The sequence below is a fragment of the Ambystoma mexicanum genome, chromosome 1p (genome assembly GCF_040938575.1).
Source record: "Ambystoma mexicanum isolate Mex_15411 chromosome 1p, UKY_AmexF1_1, whole genome shotgun sequence".
NCBI lineage: Eukaryota > Metazoa > Chordata > Amphibia > Caudata > Ambystomatidae > Ambystoma > Ambystoma mexicanum.
This window is the reverse complement of record NC_090921.1, coordinates 1,368,701,827-1,368,724,715: the sequence shown is the minus strand read 5'-3', so window position 1 is coordinate 1,368,724,715 and position 22,889 is coordinate 1,368,701,827.

Genomic DNA, 22,889 nt, shown 5'->3' with positions numbered 1-22,889 from the left:
GCCGTCCGAACCAGCTGAATATGAGGTGTCACATCTGGTAGATTCCCGCTACCATCACGGTATTCTACAATATTTGGTTCACTGGAAAGGTTATCCCATCGAAGAACGGACATGGGAGCCTGTGAGGCACATTCACTCTCCTCGACTCATAAGAAAGTTTCACAGACTATATCCAGGCAAGCCCAGGGGTCCCCCGTGTAGAAGAGGGCATACTGTCATGACTTCAGTCGGGCGGCGTTTCTTTTCTTTATGGAGACGCCATTAACAGTTCCGCCACGTCTGACGGCCGTTCTGGGAGCACCGCTCTAGTGTTTTTTCCAAGATGGCCGCCGGCGTTTACTACTGCCGGCTCATTGTGGCGTTCCTCGCGTTGCACCTTCACTGTACTCTGCGTCTTGAAGGTAACGCTAGTGTATCTTTCCTCCGTGTGTTTTCTCTTGTAATCCTTCCCTTGTTTCCCCGTCTCCCTCTGGTCTCCCGTTGGTTTCCCTTTTGCTGATTAGATCCGTACGTCTAGTACTGCTCTCTCGCTCTCTCTCTCAGTTCCCTTGCCCTTCTGACTTTCAGCCTGCCTTCCCTTGCCCTTGCCCTTGCTGCTAAGCTCTTACCTCCTGGTCGCTGGTAGTTCCAATCTATCTGGAGTCATTTGTGCGCCCTTCCGGCTTCCTAAAGTGCACTTTTCACAGCTGGTTCTCTGGCGTCTCCCCAAGTCTACTGGTGAATCTCCGTTTAACCTACCTTTTGAGCCACCTTCCGCTGCAAGATCATTCTACCGGACTTCGCATTTCCACTCACTCCTTCATCAGAACAACTCCTGCAGGGTTTTTTCTGCCCTTTCGGGCTTTTTCCCTGCTCAGGGGCCGGCTCCCAGGAGTTCCCGCTGTTCGTGTTCTCTAGTTACCCGACAGTGTGGCATCCCAGGGAGCTCGCCCCTACTTACGTCAAAAGAAAGAAGCAAGGAAGACTGATAAGACTCAGACCCGAAGACGTCCTGGAAAGAGGCCGGAGCTACAAGAGAGGTTCACAGACGATTCAGGTGAGGAGGAAGGAGGGGAACGTTCAGTCATTCCTGACAACCTCCAAGTGAATGTATTCTTTACATCTTACTGTTTAATAAGTATCCATCACATAGTTTCTCAAAAAATTAGCTGTATCCAATGAAATATCGAAATCTCGTATTCACACATGCCCTTCATTACATGAGTACATTTGGTAAACGCTGGCCCACGCTTTTTGTTGCCCATGGATAACCAGGGTTTCTTACTGTGCTTGCTGGGACATGTTCAGTGGCATTGCTAGTTTGTCTAAGCCTATGCACGCCTTTTCGTTTGCATGGCCACATATCATATCCTTGCATTTCCCATGATGTGTCCTGAAATATTTACAGCGACTCCTTTTATTTTCAGTCTGCCCGGTTTTGAGACTGGGGGTCAAGAGTAGCTGGGGCGGGGGTGATGGAGGGGGTAATCACAATACACCACTCTAACTACTGGTTTGAAGACAGAGGCAAATGAAAATGCTTTCTTGAAGTATGTTGAGGCTCACTGATAACACTGATAACATTGATGTGCAAGCGCCAAATGTGACCACTCCTGGTGTGGCCGGGAGCAGGAATCACACAGCTTTCAGGTTTCCAGTGGCCATGCCGGAGAAGGCCACCCAGTATTGTTTTTGCTTGGAATTCTGAGACTGGTAGTTTTTCTACATTTCAAATACGAAATAAAAAAAAATCTACAAGTCCGAGCATCCAAAGAGACAAAAATAGGGCTGGATGGCCTGCTCACACATGGTCACTTGAAACACGAGAGTTCTGGAATCACAAGTGTAAAAAGTAACACAATAATGAGATAAATTACTTAGGAAATGTGTGTATATGCGTTGTATCAAATTCCTAATATTCCTGTAACAGCGCGACAATGCTCTTGGGCTGCTGTGCGCTTTATAAATGAATAAAACCAATACATGAATTAATGATTCTCTAACTGTTTTTAAGTTTTGATAATTATGTGTGCATTAAGTGCTGCCTGTAAGCCACAATGAAGCTAGGAGAGAGATGGGACATGAAGGGGAACACACATGATGTGGAATTGTTTGGATTTGTATCCACCCATTGGCCACGCTTGGCTGTGCTAGTCCCTCTTACCATTCATACCCGCCCTGCCCATCTAAAACACCTTTACCCCAGGATCTCTTTGGTCTTACTCTGTGCTTTTAAGGGGAAGCCTATCGTATTGCTAAACTAATGGTGAATCTGCAAATATAAACCAGCTGCTGGAACAATTACAATGGGCCTCATTAGGACCCTAGCGGTGACGGTATGAACGGTGCCCGTAAGGCACCGGCACCGTTCATACCGTCCCGCCGCATTACGAGTTCTGCACGCGGGTTCCTGACAGCCCGCCAGGTCTTACCTGGCGGGCTGTGCTGTACCCGCGAGCAAAACTCGAAATGCCACTGGCACTGTTATTAACGGTGCCAGCCCAGCCATGCTCCCCACCCCCATTCTGCCCAAAGGGGCAGAATGAGGATTGGAAGCCCGGCAATACCGCCACCTGCGAATGGTCAATTACGGCCCATTTATCTCGTAATGAGCCAGTTATTGTCCAATCGCGGGAGGCGGTGCCGGTAGCGAGCATGGTGGTAGCCGTGCCTGCCATACAGGCACGGCTACCACCATGCTCATTATGAGACCCAATGACTCAAGCAAATCTGCCATGAGGCACGTGATTGTTCTCTATGAGCCTCATTACAAATGGGTAAACACAGCAGTCATTCCGTAATCACCACCTCACCACACCGCTGTACTACAAGTTTGGTAGTAAGATGTAGTGTTTACCTCCAGCAAAAAGCTGGAGTTAAATCCTCCATTTTAATTAAAAAATCGTCCAAATCTGTGGAATTTCCACTGATGGTAACTATACCTAGTCATATGGACTCCAGAAATGGGGATTAACACCACCCTGCCACCACTTGTAATCCTGCACTAAATCCACGGGACAAACTGGCGGTTACGGTAATAGAGTCTGGTGGTAACTTGCCAGATGTACAGCCAAATTACCACCAAACTCGTAATGAGGCTCTATGTGCCCTTGCTTCTGTTCCTTGTACTACATTCCTGATCAATAAGACGCATTGGCAAAGCCAATCGTTTGGGCTCTTGCATAGGCATTTGCCAGGCACTTTCATAATTATACCAAGGAGCTAACACCATGTGCTAGCAGAGACTAGAGAAGCATTATGGCAGTATCTGGAAAAAGGCCTTTCCTGTGCCTTCATAAAAGCCAAACCTGTTGGCTTTGTCTATGCGGGTTTCTCTTTGCTGTGAGAATTAATTGTCCAGGGTGTGTGGTTTTTTTCTTCTCCAATCGCGAATGCCAATGCACTATTCCATTTCAAACAATCCAATGAAAGGTATCCCACCCTGTATCGTGTGTGTAAGGGATTTCCAGAAATCCTTTCCAAGCATCACCCAGGAATTCAAATTTCATGTTAAGTCCAGACATTAGCTAGACAAATCCTACCTTCCTGGGACGCCATGAATCGACACGACAGACGAGAAAGGCGAGACCTCCAGCAGGAACAGGCAGAGCACTTGATCAAGACAAGGGCGAACGCCGCTCACTCATATTTAAAACATTCCTTCATATATTTTTAATAAACCGACTGATACGGATTTAAAACTAACTTCATAAATCAAGCATTATTCAACGCGCAGAGAAGGCTTCAAGGTTTCCGCGCTCGCGCTCTAAGCGTGCCTGTCTCCCGCACAAGGGGTTCGCACTTGAGTGCCTGAGGTTTTGTGAAAGGTTTATTGGATTCCGCGGTCCCTTAAGGGGAAACCCTTTAAATGTCTCGGCAATTATAAGTCTAATAACACTTTCGGCTCTTGGATGGAGCCTTGACTTGACAAAGATAGGGGAGCTGGAAGTTGCTCAGTCAATGCGAAGCTATTAATCTCTGTCACCTGGCTGTCACCGCGGCTCAGGGAAACAATGTCGTTTCTTGACCTGCGTGAAGTCGTGGAGAGATTTTATTCGGGATGTCAGCCTTCATCAGTGCAGATTTTGTCACCCCCCCTGCCGTGACTCAATTGAAAGAGCTCCCGGTTCTCTGTCTTGGCAGCGCTGACACCCTTCAGCCCGCGCTGGAGAGCTGCGCGCGCCCCTCCTCGCGCGCGTGGCGATCATTGCGTACTTAGCGTCTCTTTCAGTGCGGGCTCATTTACAAACATTGAGGCGGTCCATGCAGTCCAGGAGTTAGCCTGGCGCCCACCCTGTCGCGTTCTGCTGTGACTAAATATCTCGCTCCGAGGAATGTGTTATCATTATTCTGTGCACTAAATCACGACTATTTGTATTATTTGACGTGAATTTGTATTTGTGTTTTATATAGTGGCTTGCAAATGTTTCCTGATGCCAGAGATGGCATTACACACCTTACTCGTTTTGCAGATTTGATAAGAAAAATGGCAGCCTGCATTGACTGGAGAAAAAAGCCTGCAAATAATGTAGTACTGGCTAGATGTTACAACACTGTAATAAGAAAATGACATTACTACTGCTCTATAATAAGTCATTTTGATTCAGTGTTGACATCACAATGCGGAATTCTGAGTGCTGAAATGGTGCATTTTACAGCAGGAAAAGTGGTCAAAAAGCCAAAAGTTTACAATCAGTTCTAAAGGGGAACATGTACATTCCATGTCACCAACAGCAGACAAGAACATTGTAGAGCACAACATTTTAATGATCACTGTGTCCTCAGTGTAAGACAGCACTGTCACTGATGTAACACATTGGCATGCTGGTTGTGCCCAAAATATGCCTCTTTAGCAACATGTCTATGCTGGTTGTTCCCAATTTAGGACAGCATTGTCCTGTACAAAGCATGATTGATGCTGCCTGAGCATGTGCAGTGTGCCCACTTTCATTACCTCTTTGTTAATGATTGATGCTGCCTGAGCATGTGCAGTGTGCCCAATACATATGGCAGCTTATCTCTGTAATACACAATCATTACTTCTTTGTTAATGATTGATGCTGCCTGTGCAGTGTTCCCAATACATATGGCAGCTTATCTCTGTAATACACATTCATCACTTCTGTGGTAATGAAAGAAGCATAATCCCATTCAAAAGATAAAATGTGGAAAATTGATCACCCAAAGGTGAACCCAATTGAAGACTACTCACATCTTAGTTAAAGGGCAAAGTAGGAGTTTGCCCAACCCCAGAAAACTTCAATAAAGGTTTTTCATATTGTACCTATTGTGTATGTGTTATACTTGTGATACCATGCCTCCCCTACACAACACGCCACGCCGCTTTGTTAGCAATGATTTAGTCATATAAATTAAGTAGAAAGATGCAGCGATGGGAAAATGTGCCTAGCAATGCAAGCTTTCAATTTTCCATCAAACACCAAACTAAATTAATGGAAAACATTTGAAGCAAATAGAGCCAATTCAGATAGCAAGAGATGAATGCTGGCCCTTATTCTCGTAGGATGTGCGACAAGAAGAGGAAGGAATAGCAGAACAGGATCGGAAGAGGAGAATCAAAATCCATCTTTCGGCTGAAAAGAATCTTGTATTGAACAATACACCCTGTGTATCTCAGGATGATTTCAGAGAAAGCACCTTTCCACGTACTATGCCTGAAGAGGCATCGGCGTGTGCCAAATATTCTGAAGGAGCACAAAGCATTCCACAGCATAGAGAAGTTAAATGTAATGCTGAAAGCTGAAAGCACACACATCGCAGCAGTGAGTGCTCAACCCACTGAGCTATCATATTGGCTATAGTAAAATGAGCAATTATTCGGTAGTGGATACCATTAAACTGGTAACTGAGATTTAACAGCAGACCAGTTAAGTTCATCTGCAGGTCTAGTGCAAAGTTGGCCACATGTCAAGCATGCATACATCTACTTTTCAGGCAGGGTTCAAAGGTTGGCAACATAGGGAAAGCAGCGCACTCACAGGACATCCACACCCATACAAATTAATAAATAAACCAGGCCATGGCCTGTGACTGCCTCTGGTGCCCTTGGGGCACCAGAGGCAGTAACAGTCCTCTGCCACGGCCCAGAATTCGGGTCCACGGACCCGACAACATTGAAAAAATAAATAAATAAACCAGGCCATGGCCTGTTACTACCTCTGGTTTTCCCTCCGAGGGGGCACCAGAGGCAGTAACAGTGCTCCGCCACGGTCCAGAATTCGGGTCCACAGACCTGACACAACATTGGAAAAAAAAATAATAAACAAGGCCATGGCCTGTTACTACCTCTGGTGCCCCCTCAGGCAGTAACAGTGCTCTGCCACGGCCCAGAATTCGGGTCCACAGACCCAACACAACATTGAAAAAATAAATAAATAAACCAAGCCATGGCCTGTCACTGCCCCTGATGCCCCCTTCCAGGGGGCACCACAGGCAGTAACAGTGGTCTGCCACGGCCCGGTTTATTTATTTATTTGCTCAATGTTTGTCGGGTCCGTGGACCCAATTAATTTATTTATCTCCGCAATGCTGGTCGGGCCCAGCATTGCAGAAATAAATTAATTAATCGGGTCCATGGACCCGACAAAAATCAAGCAAATAAATAAATAAACCAAGCCATGGCCTGTACTGCCTGTGGTGCCCCCTTCTAGGGGGCACCACAGGTAGTAACAGTGCTCTGCCACGGGCCGGTTTATTTATTTATTTGCTCAATGTTTGTCGGGTCCGTGGACCCGATTAATTTATTTATTTCCACAATGCTGGTCGGACCCAGCATTGCAGAAATACATTAATCAATCGGGTCCACGGACCGACAAACATCAAGTAAATAAATAAATAAACCAGGCTATGGCCTCGCGGGTGACATGAAATGGCTCGGAGGGCCGCATTGTGGCCCGCGGGCCGTATGTTGGACAACCTTGCTTTACACTTTCCATTCTCCCTTAATTGCTTTCTTAGACGCGATTAACTGATAAGGGACTGTTTATGGTAGTATGTTTATTTTGTGAACTTCTGAAATGTAACATGTATGAGAAAGAATCTGCATGTTGTTGCTTATTTTGAAGACCAAAACGATGTTTAAAAAAAAAAAATGAAACTAGTTTGACGCATCACATTGAAGCTCATTATGACTTTGGCGGTGCGGAAGAAAGGGGAGGTAATTCTGTTTAGCTTCATTTTTGCCACACCACCCAACTACACGCTTCCCAGTATTACCTGTGGTGGTATTACCACACCTTGATATTGCAGATTTCTGGAGGTAAAAGTGTAAGAGTTAACTCCAGCCACCACCTTACTGCAAAGGTAGTACCAGCAACAATCCCCAATAATGAAATGGGAATTTACACCGCTAAACCACCACTTGTAATCTGGTGGTGCCACGTGACCAAGTGGCGGTATCAGTATTTCCGTTTGCCAGTAGTTCAGTGGATTTACCACTGGAATAACGGCACACTCGCAATGAGCTCCATGATATGCTTTGAAGCACTTCATTTGTGTATAAGCGCATTACAAATAAACAATTACAATTGAAATATATAGATTTATTTTTAATGCGATCAGTGATTTTAACATATTTTAAACTGTTTAATACAAAGCATTGAATAGATTGTTTTGTGGTTTAGAATAAGTGATAACATGCAGATAGTGTTGGGCAATGCTGCAGGGCCTCCCAAAGCGAGGCAGGGTTAAATGTTAAATGTTAAAGGTATTTGTACCATGCACCGTCACCAACGGAATTGGTCCCCAGGTGCTCAGACGGATCTGTAAACGATAAAGGTGGGATGGGTTAGTAAGGTGAAGAAGGGAGTAGGATAGTGAGAGGAGTGGTGTTCTGTTGGCAGCTTCAACTCAGTATACACCGGGTGCTAAGCTTTGGTGCATGTATCGGATCGGAGTCAGTCCGCGTGTGCTGTTGTTCCGACTTATGTGTTGTTGCAGTGTTGTGAAGTGCGTGCGGCTTGTTGTGCGAGAGATGGTTGTGTGTTTTTTGAGTGAGATAAGTATGCAGAGTTTGAGCTTATATTGGTTAATGGGTAACTGCTTGTACCATCCGGCAGGCCCAGGAGAGGGGCAGCTCCTTCCCCCAAACCTGTGCCCCTCTCCCCCACTTACACAGACACGCAGTCTCTCCCACTACAAAGCAAGGGAAGGGTGAGGTGTGAACAATCACCTCACCCTTCCACAAAGCAACAGGGTGCTAAGCACCCAGAGGAAACCAGCAGTCAGGCAGGTAGAACACAATGACATGCCCCCCGTCCCCTAGGGGTGCAGACAGTTGGCTCAGCCGGCCTGGGGGTTGGGCATCAGCCCCCACAGCCACACATCAAAGACCCAGGGCTACACCTGGGTTTTATAAAAAGAGCTCACAGAAAATACAAATTGTTTGTGGACCCCGAACGGGGACCCAAACAGTCAGGAGGTTCACTGTTCACTCAGCGTCTTCCACTTTCTTTCTTCTTTTCCACAAAGCCCTCCCACCGTAGAAAAGAAGGGAGAAGAACAAGGAAGAGAAAAACAGGACACTGTACGGTGACACAACAAATCGTGGGGCAAGAAGGCGGCACGTGCCAGAGGGGGTTACCTCAGGACCCGGTGCCCAAAAGTAAAATATCGTCAGAATATGCGTTTATTGTTATTGTTTCCATAACCATATCTGTACCAATAAAATCCTACGGCCTTTTATTGCCAACACTTGAAAACTGTGTGGTCTAACTTTTCTCTAGGGAAAGTAAGGGTCTGCCATGGAACTTGCATGCATATGGGCCCAGCAGTTACTCGCTCTCCTGTGCTAAACCTCAGAAGTGTGCAAAACAAGCATACTACCATCAACACGTTCTCATCATGTAATGGCACTAAGGAGTCACAGAAAGATATTTCAGAAGAAAGGAACATAAGCAAATTAGTCACAGCTTTAATTAAATGCTCCAGTGGCAGCTGGTTCAAGCAGCCGGCCCTGTGATGACACAACCCAAACGGTCATAACTTATTACAGTTGTTTGGTGATGTCTTGTTCTTGTCACTATTGTAGAGCTGAGGCAAGGAGTTCAATGTTATCAAAATCATACTTTAGATTCAAAATAGGAATAAGGTTAAATGTCATAATTGTGCCATTTTGAGCCTGAAAATCAAAATGAGGTCCACTTGTCATCGCAAACTGATGAGGGAATTTGGAATCACCAGTTGATAATGGTTTACCCACCCCAGGGGTTCGGTGTGTGCCTTGGGCTGACACCAGCAGTGCTTTTCTGTGCCCCAGTGCAGATGAGACAGCCACAGATGTACCAACTATTTCCAATGATTATGTTTGTTTGTTTATTCATTTGTTAAGCGCACCAGACTCGTAACTAAAAGGGCGCAATGACAAGGAAATGCAAGGCTTACATGATTACGTATACACAGGTTACAGACAGGATGTATACAATATGAACAATAGGACTGTGGCAAGTTTGCATGATTACGGGATATATACAATATGAACAATAGGACTGAAGCAATATTGCATGATTACAGGATATATACAATATGAACAATAGGGCTGGAGCAAGGGTGCAAGCACTAGGATATAAAACTTATATGGTTACAAATGCATGGGCTGCAGTATTTACATAAAGAAAGAGTATAGCAAGATATACTGTTTCTTGATTGCAGGATAGTGTCCTCAGGGAGAGGGTGATGGGGAGCTAAGGATTGGTGGCAGTGATATGCTTTATTAAGTTTTTCCTGAAAAGTAGATGTGGTTGGTCAGCTCTCAACTCCTGGGGCAGTGAGTTCCAGCTTCTGGCTGCCTTAACAGTGAAGCTGTTGCCCCCGATGGTAGTAAGTTTGTATTTGGGGATATTTAGGCAGTTAGTGTTCCCCGTTCTAGTGGGTCTGAGAGAAGTTCTTCTCTGAAGTTTGTCTATAAGGTAACTGGGGGCCGCGTTGTTCAAGGCTTTGTGTGTCAGAGAGAGTGTTTTTAGAAGTATTTTATTGGATGTGGAGAGCCATTTGTGTTGATGTCTCAGGGCAGAGATGTGGGTTTTCTTATTTATGCCAAGGGCTGCTCTTAAGGCATTATTCTGTAGCGTTTGGAGCTTATTAGTGGTGGATTTGTTAGCCCCAATGTAGAGGGCATTGCAATAGTCGATTCTAGAGAGTATAAGAGCTCTAGCCAGGATCAGACAGCTATAGTCAGAGAGGAACGGTTTACCAGCTCTAAGAAGTTTGCATGTGTAAGCCATAGACGAGGTAAGGGATAACTGTACTGGGCCAGTAACCCTCACTTTAAGTGCTTTACATAGAGGAAACGTAACCGGTACTGTAGGGTCACATCAGCTAGGCCTGTCCGAAACCCATGCCACCATCATTAATTGGATGATATGAACCTATTGTCGGGGATCAGTACAGGTACACAGTGGGCTGTGGTACAATGTTTTCTAGGTTTCAGGGTCCCACCAGAGGTCAGAAGGGGATACAATTAATCCCTTAATGTGAAGAAAGTGGGGATCCCAGTGTCACAAATGCTCTCCCTCACGCTATTTACAGAATATATGTAGGCTTTAAAATTGCTGAAATTAGGGACCACTTTCATTCATTTAATCAATTTCTGACCAGAGAGAGAGGGAGAGAGAGAGAGAGAGAGTGGGAGGGAGAGAGAGAGGGAGAGAGAGAGAGAAAGAGAGAGAGAAAGAAAGAGGGAGGAAGGGAGGAAGGGAGAGAGAGAGAGACGGGTAGAGAGAGAGAGAGAGTGAGAGAGAGAGAGAGTTTTATTATGATGGTATGGAATGGAAAGGTCTGAATACATGGAAAATGGGTGAAGTGAAAGGAAAGGGAGGGGGTACTGGCAACGAGTGCATGGCCATGGAACCCCCATAAGGCAACAGGAACATTTGTCAAAGAAATTTGACAATATTGTTCAATTTTTCAAGGCGCTGCATACATGGGCAGTTCACATTTCGAACAGACAGCCATACCCTTAACCCGGTGAATTGTATTTTCTACTCAGAAAAAAACGTCACGTGTGTTTCTCACTCACTTAAGTTTCAGATCCCTTTTATTTTTTAAGCAGTTTCTTTATTTTGTACTTGTTTGTCTTTTTCAAAGGAAGAAACTGCCATGTGGTAGCCTAGAACCCCTGCCGGTCTGCCACTCTAGCACTGCCCCGTTCACATCAAGCAGCTCCAGGCACCTCATCATGGCAGGTGCTGCACATCTCCATCTGGTGCCTTCATAAAAGGCAACTCGGGGCTTGTGTGCAAGCTGTAGTCTTCTCTTGTGGGTTACAAGTGTAGATAGGACGGCTGCAGAATCGGCTCAAGAGAGAAGATTGGAATGTTCCCTTTCAGGTTATTGCACAATGGTCCTCATTACAACACCGGCGCTAAACCATGGCGCTATTAGCACCATGATTGGTGCCGGTGTTGTAACGGGTCCGCCATGGTTCAATGGGGAATTACCACCCCATTCCAAGGTTGGCGGGGCGGTAATTCCCCATTCAACAATGGCCCTTCCCCATTCCCATTTTCGCCCCATAGGGCTCTATGGGAATGGGGAAGGCGCTAAGTATAGTACCGCCAATTGCGGTACCGTACTTAGCACCAAGGTCCCTTTGCGGGTCCCTACTTTAACGGCTGGTGTAGACCAGCTGTTAAGGTCGGGTCCCGCAAAGGGACCTCGTAGTAAGGTGCTAAGTGTTTAACGGCGCAGCAGCCTTTTACGGCGCCGTTAAACACTTAACGCCAGGATCGTAATGAGGCCCAATGTATTTTTTTGACAAATTGGGACTTGTGGTCTTATCTTAGCAAGTCTCGACACATGCTTCCCACTACTTTTGTATTTTTTTCTTCAGAAGATCCCAGTTTCAAAATATGGCCATGCCTCAGATTCAATTCTATTGAGATTTGCCACCCCGTCAGTGCCACCCCGTCAGTGCCTATGGGCCTCGCTCCTTTTAGGGGCCCTGCGACAACGGATCAAAATGAAGCGGTGCAGAAACTAAAAACGTATTAGGAAATAATTTGCAAGGGGAGGGAGATATTTCGACTGCCTAGGGGCCTCCAGAGGGTTTAATCCGGCACTGCGCAACGTCAAGGTCTTCTCTGTTTCTCCGCAGTCTAGCTCCGACTGTGCCGATGTTCTGTGTGAGCTGCTGCATGCATTCTAGAGTAGAGGGGCAGCTGCTGCTGCTTAGTGGGCTGCAGTTCATGCTGGTACGATGTGCAGCCTGGGTCAGTGGTCGCCGCTGCTCCTCCGCTGATGTCACATGTTTTTTGGGCCAAATATTCCTCCCAGGTTTATATTTTCTTTTGCCACCCACTCTGACCTCCATTCCCCTCATACATTTTAAAAATACAAAACAAGTTTATTTTCAGCTGAAAACTAACATCTGCCCCCCCCCCTCCCAAGGTCCAGCTCCGCCTGCCCTCGTCAGTGGTCTCTCTCTCTCTCTCTCTCCCGATCTGGGCTGCAAGGTAATAGGTGCGTATGCATGGTAGACCGATGCCTCCCTCCCACACTGAACGCTGCAGCGTATCAAGGGCAATCCTGGGTTGTTTCCCTCCCACAGCAGTGTGCGAAAGCGTCTGTCAATGAGTGCGAAGGTATCTCGGGGAATGACAATTGGGGCGTTTTGAAGTATGTACAGCAGTCTGGGGAGGGTCATCATTTTGAATAGCTCCGCTCTGCCCATTAGTGATAGGGGGAGTGATTGCCAATGGGAGGCGTCTCTATTGAACCGGTCAATTATTGGTTGTAAGTTAAGTTGCAGGAACCCACCCAGTGTCGGGTCGAGTCATATACCCAGGTATTTAAGTTCTCTAATAGAGACATGATATGGGCAGGTTTCAGGGATCGCCGCCCTGGATCGGGAAGTAAATAGTTTTGGTCTCATTTACCTTAAGGCCCGCAAAGTTCTGATATTCCCTAAGGATGCGGGAGACAATCGGGCAGGAAGTGCGCGGGTTACTGAGGTATATGAGGAGGTCATCCGCGTAGAGCGATAGTCGGTCCTCTCCCCCCCTACATGTGGCTTTTGATGAGGGAGCAACACCTCATTCGGTTTCCTGGAATAAGAAACATACACGTGCGTATTCTCCTGAGGGAGTGGACAATTCATTTGGAAAGCGAAATACATATTTAGGCTCCCTGTTTACCCAGGTTGTTCAAGGCATTAGTGCAGTTTGGTAAGATTCCTCATTCATGGCTTGAGGTAGACATGTTTCCGCTCCATAAAACAGGATATTAGTCCAAACTAGGCAATCACAGAGCAATACCATACTTTGGCTCATCTGTACAAATATTTGGTATTGTTTTACTGAATAGGATTTGTGATTGGATAGTGGCCTTTAACATTGTGTTTTTATGTGCATGCAGGCGTCTGTGAGGGTCAGTCCACTCTGAACAAATATTGAAAACATTTTTAAAATTGGGATTTTTCTGAATGGAGGGTCGGCGTGCACTATATGTGCATCATCCATGATGCGTGCAGCTTTTGCTGATCATTTTGAATGCATATTGCTCTAGAATAACCTTTCCTTCCCACAGATTCTAATAGTCCTCTCGACCCATCTTAGCTTGAGTCTAACTTGCTGGTGTAGTGAACAGCAATATTGGTGGGTTCCCCTCTTTCCCCAGGAAACGTCTGATCCGTCCTTACTGTCTGTCCCTCACCATGCCATCCATGGCAATATCTGAAGGAATCCCTCCAGTAATTCCCTATTTATGAGGCAACAACAAGTTGCTGTGCCTCATTAATGCAGGGAATAGTTGTGAGTACTAGTAATTATTTCTGGATACTGAAACAGCCCTTTGTTACAGTGACCAACATCGAACCACTCTAGGCCCTGGTTTCCCTTTCATAGGGTTGTTTTCTCCACCAGAGCAGCGATACTCACACACATTTTTTAGGGTTCCAAAATGTTTAGTATGATCTTTGTCCAGAGGCTTTATTGAACACTGGTCATTTGCAAAACTTTAATAACTCCAACTCCGTTTTAATGGTAGTGTGTTAGCGGTCCACTAGGGCTCGCAATTAATACGTTACCAGTAGTAGTTCAAAATGGAGCGCACACCAGGCAAGAAGTAACGCTGTTTATTACAGCTGGGCAAGCACAAATCTATCAGCACAGTGGAATAGAACTGGTTGATGAGCGCTAACAAACTGGCTCACAGCGGACAGGTCTTTTTATCCGACTAATACAATGTGTGTACAGTTAGAAACCGTTTCACTTCAAACTTCAGGTCTTCTCGGTACTCACAAAGCTGACTGGTTACACTACGTCATATCCTTTTATTTAGACATACATTAGTTAGACATGATTGGAGCAAACAGACCTTCCCTCTCCATGCTCAGCTCCCGCCCATGTGGCACCATATTACTTCCTGTTCCTCCCCGCAAACAGTTTGCAATTATAAATACTTGTGCTGACCTCCAGGTTTTTATTTGCTTGCCATTGCCCAGCACCAGAAAGAAAGGAACACGAGACACCCTGAACTAGTGGGAAGGGAGACATTCACAACACGCCTGCAGGATGTTCACCTTTGCAAACATTGTTGTGGACACTCTGTGGGCTTGTTACTTTCCAGGGACACCAAAACTTACCATCTGGGGCCAGATTACAGAAACTTTGCACCGGAGGAAGTGCAAAGTGTGCACAGTATTAGCACTGGGGCACTTAAAAAAAACATTGCACCTCGACAAGTACAGTTTGGCATATTAAAAGCACCAGAGCTCGTCAGGTAGATAGCTAAAAAAGAAAGTGCTTGCCTCTCACATGGGGCCAATCTATCCTTTACAAGTTTCAATCCCGAGCAGGGACACCTTAGCTTTTTATCCATTTAAGGTTGATAAATTGAGCACCATTTAACAGTGTACTGACATCTGTTATTATAGCCTTTAATTATTTCGAGTTTAATACATTGGGCCTCATTATGAGGCTGGCGGTAGCCTGTAGTACAGGCACGGCTGCCGCCGGTATCAATTTTTTTTCCGGCACTCGCGAATGGGCAATTACCTGGTCATGCCAAGTTTGGCTGACCCGGTAATTGCTTGTTTGCGGGTGCCAGTAATGAGGGACTCCCCATCCGGCCCCATAGGGCTGAATGTGAATGGGACTTTGGATGCACCGGCACCATTCAGAGTGGTGCTGGTGCATCCAACGTGCTGTGCTCGCGGGTACCGCTCTGCCCACCAGGTCAGACCTGGTGGGCTGACAGGTGCCTGCGAGCACAGCTCATAGTATGGCGGTCCGGGAACTTTGGTACCGGCATGCTTACCGGTACTGTAGTTCCCAGACCACCAGGCTTGTAATGAGGCCCATTGCGTATTATAAAATGGAACAATAATAACACCTGTGTTTGCAATGCTCCGAAGCATGAGCAATAATAGACCAACATCTAAGAGCACCATTTATTACTGCCATACTGATAAGGCATTACCTGAAATTGGATGGTATTACTGAGGCATTTGAGACTGCACTGGGCATATGATGGTAGCAACGAAAACAACTAAACATCTGAGGGTTTCACTTTACATCAGGTCTTAAGGAATGAACTGGTGTTATTATGCTGGCATTTGAGAATGCCCATGACATATGATGGCAGCCATTAGAGTTTTCAGGCTGCACATTGCATACAGAACTACATGATGCATGTGAAATATCAACCAGCATTGGGTGGCTTTAGTGGCACATTTGAGGCATGTACGGCCTAAGGGGTAATACAGATATTCAATTCAAAAACCAAAGCATGTTGTTTGTCACTGCTTACTTTTATCATTATTTATCTTTCCCTCTCATTCATGGGGTATGTATACAGTTATTTCTTGCTAGCTGCTCCCACTTACCACCCTGGACTGTGATAGACAGGCCTTCTGCCATGAACCTGAAGTCTACGTTGATGATTAAATCAATAACACTGCAAGGGTTCAGCAGAGAAACTCTAAACACACCAAACAGGCCCTGTATCAGCCCCAGAACGGCAGTGCTCGGCTCTGCAACTTTGGCAGAGCACAGACGAGTCCTGGTGGGCCTGAACAACTCAGTCTGATGGGCCACAAGCAGCCAGAGGGCCATATAATGAGTATCTGTGTGCTACCAGCAGACTGGGGTTCCATGGTGGAGGGGATTTTGAAATTATTACTGCTTTAAATTCCTCGGGTGACCCCTCCAACCTTATCAGCCAGGAAATTGGCTACAGTTCAACAGACCCTCATATTATGTTGTTTGCTAAACATCCCTTACTTCATCAAATAACCCCTGGGAGTCATCGTCTGTAGGCTGTGTTCTAGTTGTCATATATCACAACTTGGCAGCCCCACACCATGAACATAGAAATGGTTTCATGAAGGGGCTGCATTCAGGTTTTAATGTTTGAGGCTGTGCCATAGTTAAGTGGTCTTTACCCCATGCCCCACTTTATTCAACCCAGTGCAGCTCCAGTGAGAGCACAGTTAGCTGTCTTCTTATCAGGCATACACTGCATCGTTAATTCAGTGACAAGTCTTTTTCTGGCTTCCGTGCCTATTCCATCCGCCGTCATTGGACACGCCATCACTAGGCGTGCAAGTGATAGATAAGGATTTAAAGGCTGGATGTATCACAAGGAGCTCAGGCTGAGAACTAGACCAACAAGGTTCATCAGAATCACACATAGATATATATTATAGGGTGGCGATCGCCGCCCTATAGTTAGGGTGAGTCGGAGACACATAGGAACCCCTCAACATTCTATTGTTAATGACTTTTGATTCGAGTAATGGATTTGGCTGAAATTTCGGAAGTGATTAAAGGTCTGCGCCCCCTGGCCCCCAGAATGCAAAGTTTTGTAAAGATTTGTTAAAAAATAAAAAAGTTATCAAGCGTCAACATTTCTTTTTTTTCAAAGATGCGCCCTACTTCCTATTCATTTTCCAATAGACAAAAAAGGTCAATATTTGCCAAAGCGCACAGCCTAAACTGCTGGCCGGATTTGGACCAGGACCAAAACAACTTGGGCAGGAAGTGTTGACTCGTGATCCATGCATGGTTTGGAGTTATTCCTTGTCGTAGTTATTTTAAAATTTGACAGAGAAGGGGGTGCCTCCTTCCCCAAAAATTATAGATATATCTCCAATGGTTGCAGGATCATGGTTTTCAGAAATCAAATGACCGCCATTTGTTTTTCTCTCGAGATATTTGCGGCTATTGCAGAGGTTATGGAAAAATGAAATGCAGTAAAAAGCTATTTGCAGGTCAAAAAACATACAAATGCCATCAGGGCAGAGGTGGGGAGATTGTTAGAAAGCACTGAGTGAAATTTGGTAGTTGGAGGGGGTCCAGGGACACAGTTTGCAACACAAAGCTTTCGGCCGCGAATAGCCGACATCTGGAAGCAAACTGCTTCACAGAAGCAGTATGTATTCTGAGGTGAAAGGGAGAGGGCAGGGGAGGTGAGGAGGCTGTCTGGGGAGTGGGGGGAACTTGCACAGATAAGGAAGGCACTTGGTGATGGCCTGGGGAGGCAGGGAAGCATTTTTCTTCCCAGCTGTTTTGACGATATTCACAGCTATATCCGAGGTTACAATGGACTACAGGTAATTTGCGGGTATGTGTAGTTCAGTAGCCCGCAGTTACATTTATTGAAAGATATTTTTATAACTATAGTGATGTCGGGGGTGAAAAATCACTGGCCAGGAGTGACTCGATTGCCATCCAGGTCTCCCATTTGTGCAGTAACCACGACAGACTCAGCTTGGTTTCAAATCGAGGAAGGAGCCAGTCTCCTCAGGCTATGTTGCCTGATAAATGAGCCAAGCCTACAAGACCACTTATAGGAATGGGCCAACCCTTTTCTTGCTTTGATGCTTAGCAGGGTCAGTTATGGTTACTGCATGGATGTGCGACCGAATGGGCATCTGAATTATTTACTTTTTTAAAACCATGCTACTGTCAGTCCTTGAAGGTTTTGCACTCAGAGACAATGTTTTGCCTTTTGTCTAATTGCATTCTGGTATTTGAAGTCAATAATACAAAAAAGTATGTTTACAGCAACAGTGGGTTTCCCATCCCTACAGTAACTGGGATTAACCCGGCTTAGTTTCAAAGTGAGGAAGGGATTAGCCCACTAAGGCCATGTTGCCTAAGATATGGGCCCCCCATTAGAAGAAAACCTAGAGAAACATGGCCTAAGGGGGCTGGATCCTTCCTTGCTTTGAAACAAGCAGGGTCAGTTCAGGTTACTGAATGGATGGCAAACAGTCCACGGTCCTGAATGCCGTGTGTTTACTTAGTTTTAAACTCATAACACATGGCATCTGCAGTTTTATAAAACAGAAAACATCAATTTAGAAAATAACACTTTTATGCTGAACACTGCTATCAAAGAACCCTGGCATTAAGGAGTTAAGGAGACACAGCACTTAACCATTATGCTACAATGATGTTATTGTTTGGATTTTTACAAGTTTCATACCTAGCCTTTTATCCTTGAACATATTAAATGATATGCTAAGTATGAAATGTATGCCCACAACACACCAAGACATTCTGGCATAGTGCCTAAATGCTGGGCCTTGAACTCTGGCAGACCAGCATACGAGGCTGTATGTTTTTTTAAATTTTTAATGTATCTAATTTAATTTAATTAAAAGAAAAGCAACGCAAGTGGTAGGTGGTGAGGTTTGTTGCAGTGCAGTCCTGTGATCTTATTTAGCATGAAGCTTTTAGATGTGGCTGCAACGTCTGCCACGTCCAAACATCTATTGCGCCAAAATAATGGTGCCGGAATGGCTTTCGTGCCGAAAAGGGTGTGCCAAAATGCCCAATCAGAATGCTGCATAACCAAAGGGTGTGCTCCATGGCAAATAATTGAATCTCAATGTGCATTGCCTAAAAACATTGTGAGTTCTCAAAGTTTTAAATATCTCATAACACACGGCATCCACATAATGTTTTTTATAAACCATGCTACTGTGAGTCCTTGAAAGTTTTGCACTCAGTAACAATTTTTTTGCCTTTTGCTAAATTGCATTCTGGTATCTGTAGTTTCACAGTCAAGATGGGGGGAATAATATCAAAACTGTACACTTTTGCCTAACATAGTTCTTTAAGGATTTATATATTTGAGTGACACTATGATATGTGTACTTTTGAATTATTTAGCTTTATAAAGCAGAGTATTTATTGTTGAAAGACAGACATGGGGTGAGGAGGGGAAATGATGACAGAGCAAGTAAAAATCATGAGAAAGTTTGCAATCCTGGACACTTGTGCAGTTATTTTCCCCTAACTGTGGTTGCTTTTCAGGGCACCAGTAAAGGACACATGAGGGTGGACAGCATAACTTTTTTTCAGAGGGCGATGCAACCCTTTGGGTTTTTTTGAGGTCGTAAGCTTGCTTGAGCATTTGCATACCACGATTTTACTCAGGTTTTCATGTTCCCAGTGCAGACGCTTACCCACAAGACCACAAGCACTTGTTTCATATTGGGATTTTGTTTTCCATGTAATATTTCACTGCAGATTGCTGGGTTTAAAAGGTGAGAACCTTTTATGCGTTGCCAGCATATTTATTGAAAGAGTTATTCTCAGGTTATTTTTCTGGTGTTCATTACTTTTTTTAAACATCTAATGCTATTTTGTCTTGTGCACTTTCTTCTAAGTGAAGGTCAATTGAACTGCATTTGTATATTTCACTTTAAAATATGTGACCACTTACTGTGCGTCTATTCATGGGGGCTAGCTTTTGATTTTGGTTATGGGGCAAAAGTACCTGGGCATATGTTATTCTTGCAGCCAATCATTTTTTACCATTTTCTGTGCTGCTTAAATGCAGGTGGTTGGGGTCATGCAATGTATCACAACAGTCACCAAGAGACCGGACATAAAACAAGGGGCTTGTAGCAGGCTGCTTAACCAAAGTGTGTGATCCTTGGCAAATAATTTTATCGCACAGGGCATTAACTAAAAACATTGGGAGTTCTCAACGCCTGCAATGTTTTATACATAATACAAAAATAGATATTTTTACAGCTACATTGAGGGTAAACAATCACTGGTGATCCAGGTCTCTCATCCATGCAGTAACTAATAATGTTTATATTCAAACTGAGACAAAGGCCAGGATGCTCAGGCCATGGTGCCTAACAAATTCAGCACTATTACAAGACCACTTAGAGCAACATGGCCTGAGGGTGCTGGCCCCTTCCTCACTTTGAAGCTAAGCAGTACTGTGTGTATATTCATGGGTGCCAACTTTTGATTTTCGCTATGGATGCAGAAAGTACCTGGGCACATGTTATTCTTGAAACTGGCCATATATTTCTGTTTCCGTGCTGCTTAAATGTGATTAGTTGGGGTCATAAGATGTATAACAACAGTCACCAAGAGACTGGCCATAAAACAAGGGGCTTGGAGCATGGTACAGGACATTTCTGCATGGCCAGTTAGGTGCATGCCATTATGGCATGATCTTTCCGCCGGAGGTTGTGTTTGGGCGCACCCAGTTAGATGCAACCAGTTGGGTCAGGGACCTCTCAGCACAAAGGTGTTTTGGCGTGAGAGGTCACAATTGGCGTGGCATGAACCTGCAGGCACTTTGCATTTTGTACCTCTCAGCGCAAGGATGGTTTGGCACGTGAAGTCGCAATTGGCATGAACCTGCAGGCACTTTGCATTTTGTAATATGGATTAAACGTGAAAAAGATTTATTTACTGCAACATTAGTAAACAGGATGGGAAATGTATTACACTGTTGTTGCAGAATTGAACATGTATTAAACATGAAACACATTTATTTAATGCAATATTATAAAGTGCATGCAACTATGATATGATATATGATATGGCATTTTAGTTATATCATGCCCTTACACAAGTGTTTCATTCACAACTATCCCTCACAAACAATTTCACACCATGTACACACACACACACGTGTCACACCAAACACACACACATTGCATGCTCACCCTCTCAGATGACATGCACACCCCCACACCACACATTTCCCTTTACACTGCACATATATTCAAAAAGAGGACTAGACCGTCTCTAGGCAACATTATAAAACAGAAAAAATGAAATAAACAAAATCACATTTTTGCTGAACTTTGCTATCAGAGAACCCTCGCCTTAAGGAGTTAAGGAGACACAGTACTTAACCATTATGCTTCAATGATTTAATTGTTTGGATTTTCACAAGTTTCACACCTATCCTTTTATCATTGAACATATTAAATTATAGGCTAAGTATGAAATGTAGGCTCACTGAAGCACTGAGCCATTGTGGCCTAGTGGTTAAAAGCTGGGCCTTGAACTCTGGCAGATCGGCTTTCAAGGCATTGGGCCTCATTACGACTCAGGCGGTAAGGGGTTTACGGCGGCGTAAACAGCGCCGACTCTTACCGCCTGATTCCGAGGTCCCTTAGCGCCATGGAGGTTTTAACACCTGCTTTTAGCAGGTGTTAAAATCCATGGCGCTAAGGGACCTTGATGTTAATTACGCCACCGTAATTTATGGTGGCGTAATTAACGCCTTCCCCACTCCCATTATGCCCTATGGGGCAAAAATGGGAATGGGGAAGGGTAAATGGGGATTGGGGACTTACCGCCCCGCCAACCTCGGAATGGGGCGGTAAGTCCGCCAACCACCATGGCGTAAACGTAGTTTACGCCATGGTGGTAAAGGTACGACCCAGGCGGTAACTTACCGCCTGGGTCGTAATGAGGCCCATTATGTTTTTATTTATTTAACAATTACATTTAATTAAAAGAAAAACAATGCAAGTGGGAGGTGGCGAGGTTAGTTGTGGTGCAGTCCTGTGACCTTATTTAGCATGAGGGCATTTAGATGTGGCTGCAATGTCAGCCACATCCAAACATCCCTAGCGCCAAAATAACAGCGCCAGAATGGCATTCACGCCGAAAAGGGTCCTGCGATGGAATGGGTGTGCCAAATCGGCCCGTGCTAAAATGATGGTTCCAAAAAGGGGTGTACCGCTTGGAGAATGCTGCTTAACCAAAGTGTGTACTCTAGGGCAAATAATTTAATTTCATTGCCATATTGTGAGTTCTCAAAGCCTGCAATCCGAAAGCCATGGCTAGTGGCTGGTAGCATTTTAAAATGGACAGTGGGCACGGCCAAAATCCATGCTCACTGACCATGGCCGAAAGACCATGAAAGTGGTTTGGAAGCATTCTAAAATCTATGGATCAGCAAAACCCTTGAAATTCAAGGAAAAAACTTTAGTTGAAGGGATGTTAGGGTGAGCAATACTTTGTAACAAAAACTTTGAAATTCAAGGAAAAAACTTTAGTTGCAGGGACAGGTTCCTCATATTGCACCCACCCCCAATTTAGCAGCTGTAGACTCTGCAGAAAGTACGGTAGTCAGTGGACAGAAGATAGCATTCCCAAAGCCCAGAAGCACATGGGAGCACAGAAAATGTTCTACCCATCAACCAACAAACACATATGCATAAACACAACATTACTTATATTTACCGCACCCAAATATACCTTTTAGGCCCACCCACATGATTTGTTACTTTAAGTTGTGGAGAGGATGCATGGGATGACTTGCACAACTTCTTACGCACTGCAAACAAAAATAAAGATGCAATAGATATAAAAACACCAAGTAAACTCTGTTCTCTTGACCCTGTAAATGATAGCTTAATGTCTTGTGTTAGACACAGTGCAAAAGGTAATTCCCCTATAAACACATACAACATCAAAAGGTTAGAAGCATCCAAGTACATCAGTGATTACACTGCAATCATTGCCTTCTTGTGGAAAGCAAACATAGACATACAATACATTGTAGACAATTCCACTGCAGTGGCAAGATATGTCACAGCCTATCTCACCAAAGCTGAGAAAACAGAGTTGAAAGACAGCTGGGATGAGATATCATCTGACAAAACACTGTCACAA